The sequence below is a fragment of the Lithobates pipiens genome, unplaced genomic scaffold, assembly GCF_037356315.1.
Source record: "Lithobates pipiens isolate NorthernLeopardFrog02 unplaced genomic scaffold, aLitPip1_a1.2 Scaffold_8, whole genome shotgun sequence".
Classification (NCBI taxonomy): Eukaryota; Metazoa; Chordata; class Amphibia; order Anura; family Ranidae; genus Lithobates; species Lithobates pipiens.
In genome coordinates, this window is record NW_027507903.1 from 567,969,079 (window position 1) to 567,976,578 (window position 7,500).

The 7,500-nt window shown below is 46.0% G+C and overlaps 1 non-coding gene across 1 annotated transcript; it reads right to left on the reverse strand.

The window, feature by feature from the left end:
- Positions 1-4,698: 4,698 nt before the first annotated feature.
- Positions 4,699-4,771, reverse strand: TRNAM-CAU (transfer RNA methionine (anticodon CAU)). The gene has a single exon. It is a non-coding gene; the product is annotated as a tRNA-Met (tRNA).
- Between the last annotated feature and the right edge of the window lie 2,729 nt (positions 4,772-7,500).

Sequence of the window (7,500 nt, forward strand, 5' to 3'; positions counted from 1 at the left end):
ATGTCACATAGATGGAAAATGCCTCTGTTGTTCCAGGATGAGTAGACATTGTATCTTGCAAGGTCTGTTGGATGCAGAGCTAAAGATTTTAGCTGGGTGGAATATGGTGGAAGGCAAAAGAGCACTGAAAGCTTGATCTTCCGGTCAATTTTCCATCCATATGGTTTCCTACAAGACCTAAGGGATGAAGAGTAGTGTTTTTCATAGATTAAGGACCCCAAGGCTCACAAAATGGTTAGAGAGTAGTGCCCCGTGTGAGGATCGAACTCACGACCTTCAGATTATGAGACTGACACGCTACCTGCTGCGCTAACGAGGCCAATTAGTGAAAGTGATATGTGTGTCATAGCTGGCCACCATACTTGGAAGCTGATGGCCGTGGCACATCTTTTTTTCCCTTTGGTTTTCCCTATTTTTCTCAAAACAAGGCAGCTAGTTTTCCCACATGGTCTAGCGGTTAGGATTCCTGGTTTTCACCCAGGCGGCCCGGGTTCGACTCCCGGTATGGGAAATGCAAGTCCTTTTAACGACCCGCACACTCCTAGTGCTGAAACCTCAAAGCTGTTTTTCCATTGTAACCTCCAATCATTCCCTTGTTGTCAAAGTACCAAGGGTCAAAGCCAGGGATGCAGACAAGACAGGTCAAGCCGGGTCAGGACAGGAAATGAAATACTATCAGGAACACAGGAACTCACAGGGCAAGCTGAAGTTCATCCAGCAACTAATGGCTCATGCACGCGCTTTGCCGTACGTATATGCGCACTGGCACATGAATTTTCACACATGAATAATATCAGGATCACAGGAACTCACAGGGGAAGCTGAAGATCATCCAGCAACTAATGGCTTATGCTGCTAGCTTTAAATAGGCCACTGGGCACCAGAAATTGTCACGCATTGTGTACGCTTTGGCGTACGCACATGCATACTAGCACATGAAGTTTCTCGGCCGTTCTTGCTCTTCTGCACATTTGCATTCGCAAATATCTATGTGCCAATCTTCTGCAAACCATTCTCTGACAGAGACATCATCTTTTTTTTCCACACCTTTGAAAAAGCCCTTTTGAATTCCTCGGTGCTTTGTTCTTTCTGTGTGATGAAACTAAGGGAAGCATGTCACATAGATGGAAAATGCCTCTGTTGTTCCAGGATGAGTAGACATTGTATCTTGCAAGGTCTGTTGGATGCAGAGCTAAAGATTTTAGCTGGGTGGAATATGGTGGAAGGCAAAAGAGCACTGAAAGCTTGATCTTCCGGTCAATTTTCCATCCATATGGTTTCCTACAAGACCTAAGGGATGAAGAGTAGTGTTTTTCATAGATTAAGGACCCCAAGGCTCACAAAATGGTTAGAGAGTAGTGCCCCGTGTGAGGATCGAACTCACGACCTTCAGATTATGAGACTGACGTGCTACCTGCTGCGCTAACGAGGCCAATTAGTGAAAGTGATATGTGTGTCATAGCTGGCCACCATACTTGGAAGCTGATGGCGGTGGCACATCTTTTTTTCCCTTTGGTTTTCTCTATTTTTCTCAAAACAAGGCAGCTAGTTTTCCCACATGGTCTAGCGGTTAGGATTCCTGGTTTTCACCCAGGCGGCCCGGGTTCGACTCCCGGTATGGGAAATGCAAGTCCTTTTAACGACCCGCACACTCCTAGTGCTGAAACCTCAAAGCTGTTTTTCCATTGTAACCTCCAATCATTCCCTTGTTGTCAAAGTACCAAGGGTCAAAGCCAGGGATGCAGACAAGACAGGTCAAGCCGGGTCAGGACAGGAAATGAAATACTATCAGGAACACAGGAACTCACAGGGCAAGCTGAAGTTCATCCAGCAACTAATGGCTCATGCACGCGCTTTGGCGTACGTATATGCGCACTGGCACATGAATTTTCACACATGAATAATATCAGGATCACAGGAACTCACAGGGGAAGCTGAAGATCATCCAGCAACTAATGGCTTATGCTGCTAGCTTTAAATAGGCCACTGGGCACCAGAAATTGTCACGCATTGTGTGCGCTTTGGCGTACGCACATGCGTACTAGCACATGAAGTTTCTCGGCCGTTCTCGCTCTTCTGCACATTTGCATTGGCAAATATCTATGTGCCAATCTTCTGCAAACCATTCTCTGACAGAGACATCATCTTTTTTTTCCACACCTTTGAAAAAGCCCTTTTGAATTCCTCGGTGCTTTGTTCTTTCTGTGTGATGAAACTAAGGGAAGCATGTCACATAGATGGAAAATGCCTCTGTTGTTCCAGGATGAGTAGACATTGTATCTTGCAAGGTCTGTTGGATGCAGAGCTAAAGATTTTAGCTGGGTGGAATATGGTGGAAGGCAAAAGAGCACTGAAAGCTTGATCTTCCGGTCAATGTTCCATCCATATGGTTTCCTACAAGACCTAAGGGATGAAGAGTAGTGTTTTTCATAGATTAAGGACCCCAAGGCTCACAAAACAGTTAGAGAGTAGTGCCCCGTGTGAGGATCGAACTTACGACCTTCAGATTATGAGACTGACGTGCTACCTGCTGCGCTAACGAGGCCAATTAGTGAAAATGATATGTGTGTCATAGCTGGCCACCATACTTGGAAGCTGATGGCGGTGGCACATCTTTTTTTCCCTTTGGTTTTCTCTATTTTTCTCAAATCAATGCAGCTAGTTTTCCCATATGGTCTAGCGGTTAGGATTCCTGGTTTTCACCCAGGCGGCCCGGGTTCGACTCCCGGTATGAGAAATGCAAGTCCTTTTAACGACCCGCACACTCCTAGTGCTGAAACCTCAAAGCTGTTTTTCCATTGTAACCTCCAATCATTCCCTTGTTGTCAAAGTACCAAGGGTCAAAGCCAGGGATGCAGACAAGACAGGTCAAGCCGGGTCAGGACAGGAAATGAAATACTATCAGGAACACAGGAACTCACAGGGCAAGCTGAAGTTCATCCAGCAACTAATGGCTCATGCACGCGCTTTGGCGTACGTATATGCGCACTGGCACATGAATTTTCACACATGAATAATATCAGGATCACAGGAACTCACAGGGGAAGCTGAAGATCATCCAGCAACTAATGGCTTATGCTGCTAGCTTTAAATAGGCCACTGGGCACCAGAAATTGTCACGCATTGTGTGCGCTTTGGCGTACGCACATGCGTACTAGCACATGAAGTTTCTCGGCCGTTCTCGCTCTTCTGCACATTTGCATTGGCAAATATCTATGTGCCAATCTTCTGCAAACCATTCTCTGACAGAGACATCATCTTTTTTTTCCACACCTTTGAAAAAGCCCTTTTGAATTCCTCGGTGCTTTGTTCTTTCTGTGTGATGAAACTAAGGGAAGCATGTCACATAGATGGAAAATGCCTCTGTTGTTCCAGGATGAGTAGACATTGTATCTTGCAAGGTCTGTTGGATGCAGAGCTAAAGATTTTAGCTGGGTGGAATATGGTGGAAGGCAAAAGAGCACTGAAAGCTTGATCTTCCGGTCAATGTTCCATCCATATGGTTTCCTACAAGACCTAAGGGATGAAGAGTAGTGTTTTTCATAGATTAAGGACCCCAAGGCTCACAAAATGGTTAGAGAGTAGTGCCCCGTGTGAGGATCGAACTCACGACCTTCAGATTATGAGACTGACGCGCTACCTGCTGTGCTAACGAGGCCAATTAGTGAAAGTGATATGTGTGTCATAGCTGGCCACCATACTTGGAAGCTGATGGCGGTGGCACATCTTTTTTTCCCTTTGGTTTTCTCTATTTTTCACAAAACAAGGCAGCTAGTTTTCCCATATGGTCTAGCGGTTAGGATTCCTGGTTTTCACCCAGGCGGCCCGGGTTCGACTCCCGGTATGGGAAATGCAAGTCCTTTTAACGACCCGCACACTCCTAGTGCTGAAACCTCAAAGCTGTTTTTCCATTGTAACCTCCAATCATTCCCTTGTTGTCAAAGTACCAAGGGTCAAAGCCAGGGATGCAGACAAGACAGGTCAAGCCGGGTCAGGACAGGAAATGAAATACTATCAGGAACACAGGAACTCACAGGGCAAGCTGAAGTTCATCCAGCAACTAATGGCTCGTGCACGCGCTTTGGCGTACGTATATGCGCACTGGCACATGAATTTTCACACATGAATAATATCAGGATCACAGGAACTCACAGGGGAAGCTGAAGATCATCCAGCAACTAATGGCTTATGCTGCTAGCTTTAAATAGGCCACTGGGCACCAGAAATTGTCACGCATTGTGTGCGCTTTGGCGTACGCACATGCATACTAGCACATGAAGTTTCTCGGCCGTTCTCGCTCTTCTGCACATTTGCATTGGCAAATATCTATGTGCCAATCTTCTGCAAACCATTCTCTGACAGAGACATCATCTTTTTTTTCCACACCTTTGAAAAAGCCCTTTTGAATTCCTCGGTGCTTTGTTCTTTCTGTGTGATGAAACTAAGGGAAGCATGTCACATAGATGGAAAATGCCTCTGTTGTTCCAGGATGAGTAGACATTGTATCTTGCAAGGTCTGTTGGATGCAGAGCTAAAGATTTTAGCTGGGTGGAATATGGTGGAAGGCAAAAGAGCACTGAAAGCTTGATCTTCCGGTCAATTTTCCATCCATATGGTTTCCTACAAGACCTAAGGGATGAAGAGTAGTGTTTTTCATAGATTAAGGACCCCAAGGCTCACAAAATGGTTAGAGAGTAGTGCCCCGTGTGAGGATCGAACTCACGACCTTCAGATTATGAGACTGACGCGCTACCTGCTGCGCTAACGAGGCCAATTAGTGAAAGGGATATGTGTGTCATAGCTGGCCACCATACTTGGAAGCTGATGGCGGTGGCACATCTTTTTTTCCCTTTGGTTTTCTCTATTTTTCTCAAAACAAGGCAGCTAGTTTTCCCATATGGTCTAGCGGTTAGGATTCCTGGTTTTCACCCAGGCGGCCCGGGTTCGACTCCCGGTATGGGAAATGCAAGTCCTTTTAACGACCCGCACACTCCTAGTGCTGAAACCTCAAAGCTGTTTTTCCATTGTAACCTCCAATCATTCCCTTGTTGTCAAAGTACCAAGGGTCAAAGCCAGGGATGCAGACAAGACAGGTCAAGCCGGGTCAGGACAGGAAATGAAATACTATCAGGAACACAGGAACTCACAGGGCAAGCTGAAGTTCATCCAGCAACTAATGGCTCATGCACGCGCTTTGGCGTACGTATATGCGCACTGGCACATGAATTTTCACACATGAATAATATCAGGATCACAGGAACTCACAGGGGAAGCTGAAGATCATCCAGCAACTAATGGCTTATGCTGCTAGCTTTAAATAGGCCACTGGGCACCAGAAATTGTCACGCATTGTGTGCGCTTTGGCGTACGCACATGCGTACTAGCACATGAAGTTTCTCGGCCGTTCTCGCTCTTCTGCACATTTGCATTGGCAAATATCTATGTGCCAATCTTCTGCAAACCATTCTCTGACAGAGACATCATCTTTTTTTTCCACACCTTTGAAAAAGCCCTTTTGAATTCCTCGGTGCTTTGTTCTTTCTGTGTGATGAAACTAAGGGAAGCATGTCACATAGATGGAAAATGCCTCTGTTGTTCCAGGATGAGTAGACATTGTATCTTGCAAGGTCTGTTGGATGCAGAGCTAAAGATTTTAGCTGGGTGGAATATGGTGGAAGGCAAAAGAGCACTGAAAGCTTGATCTTCCGGTCAATGTTCCATCCATATGGTTTCCTACAAGACCTAAGGGATGAAGAGTAGTGTTTTTCATAGATTAAGGACCCCAAGGCTCACAAAATGGTTAGAGAGTAGTGCCCCGTGTGAGGATCGAACTCACGACCTTCAGATTATGAGACTGACGCGCTATCTGCTGCGCTAACGAGGCCAATTAGTGAAAGTGATATGTCTATCATAGCTGGCCACCATACTTGGAAGCTGATGGCGGTGGCACATCTTTTTTTCCCTTTGGTTTTCTCTATTTTTCTCAAAACAAGGCAGCTAGTTTTCCCACATGGTCTAGCGGTTAGGATTCCTGGTTTTCACCCAGGCGGCCCGGGTTCGACTCCCGGTATGGGAAATGCAAGTCCTTTTAACGACCCGCACACTCCTAGTGCTGAAACCTCAAAGCTGTTTTTCCATTGTAACCTCCAATCATTCCCTTGTTGTCAAAGTACCAAGGGTCAAAGCCAGGGATGCAGACAAGACAGGTCAAGCCGGGTCAGGACAGGAAATGAAATACTATCAGGAACACAGGAACTCACAGGGCAAGCTGAAGTTCATCCAGCAACTAATGGCTCATGCACGCGCTTTGGCGTACGTATATGCGCACTGGCACATGAATTTTCACACATGAATAATATCAGGATCACAGGAACTCACAGGGGAAGCTGAAGATCATCCAGCAACTAATGGCTTATGCTGCTAGCTTTAAATAGGCCACTGGGCACCAGAAATTGTCACGCATTGTGTGCGCTTTGGCGTACGCACATGCGTACTAGCACATGAAGTTTCTCGGCCGTTCTCGCTCTTCTGCACATTTGCATTGGCAAATATCTATGTGCCAATCTTCTGCAAACCATTCTCTGACAGAGACATCATCTTTTTTTTCCACACCTTTGAAAAAGCCCTTTTGAATTCCTCGGTGCTTTGTTCTTTCTGTGTGATGAAACTAAGGGAAGCATGTCACATAGATGGAAAATGCCTCTGTTGTTCCAGGATGAGTAGACATTGTATCTTGCAAGGTCTGTTGGATGCAGAGCTAAAGATTTTAGGTGGGTGGAATATGGTGGAAGGCAAAAGAGCACTGAAAGCTTGATCTTCCGGTCAATGTTCCATCCATATGGTTTCCTACAAGACCTAAGGGATGAAGAGTAGTGTTTTTCATAGATTAAGGACCCCAAGGCTCACAAAATGGTTAGAGAGTAGTGCCCCGTGTGAGGATCGAACTCACGACCTTCAGATTATGAGACTGACGCGCTACCTGCTGTGCTAACGAGGCCACTTAGTGAAAGTGATATGTGTGTCATAGCTGGCCACCATACTTGGAAGCTGATGGCGGTGGCACATCTTTTTTTCCCTTTGGTTTTCTCTATTTTTCACAAAACAAGGCAGCTAGTTTTCCCATATGGTCTAGCGGTTAGGATTCCTGGTTTTCACCCAGGCGGCCCGGGTTCGACTCCCGGTATGGGAAATGCAAGTCCTTTTAACGACCCGCACACTCCTAGTGCTGAAACCTCAAAGCTGTTTTTCCATTGTAACCTCCAATCATTCCCTTGTTGTCAAAGTACCAAGGGTCAAAGCCAGGGATGCAGACAAGACAGGTCAAGCCGGGTCAGGACAGGAAATGAAATACTATCAGGAACACAGGAACTCACAGGGCAAGCTGAAGTTCATCCAGCAACTAATGGCTCATGCACGCGCTTTGGCGTACGTATATGCGCACTGGCACATGAATTTTCACACATGAATAATATCAGGATCACAGGAACTCACAGGGGAAGC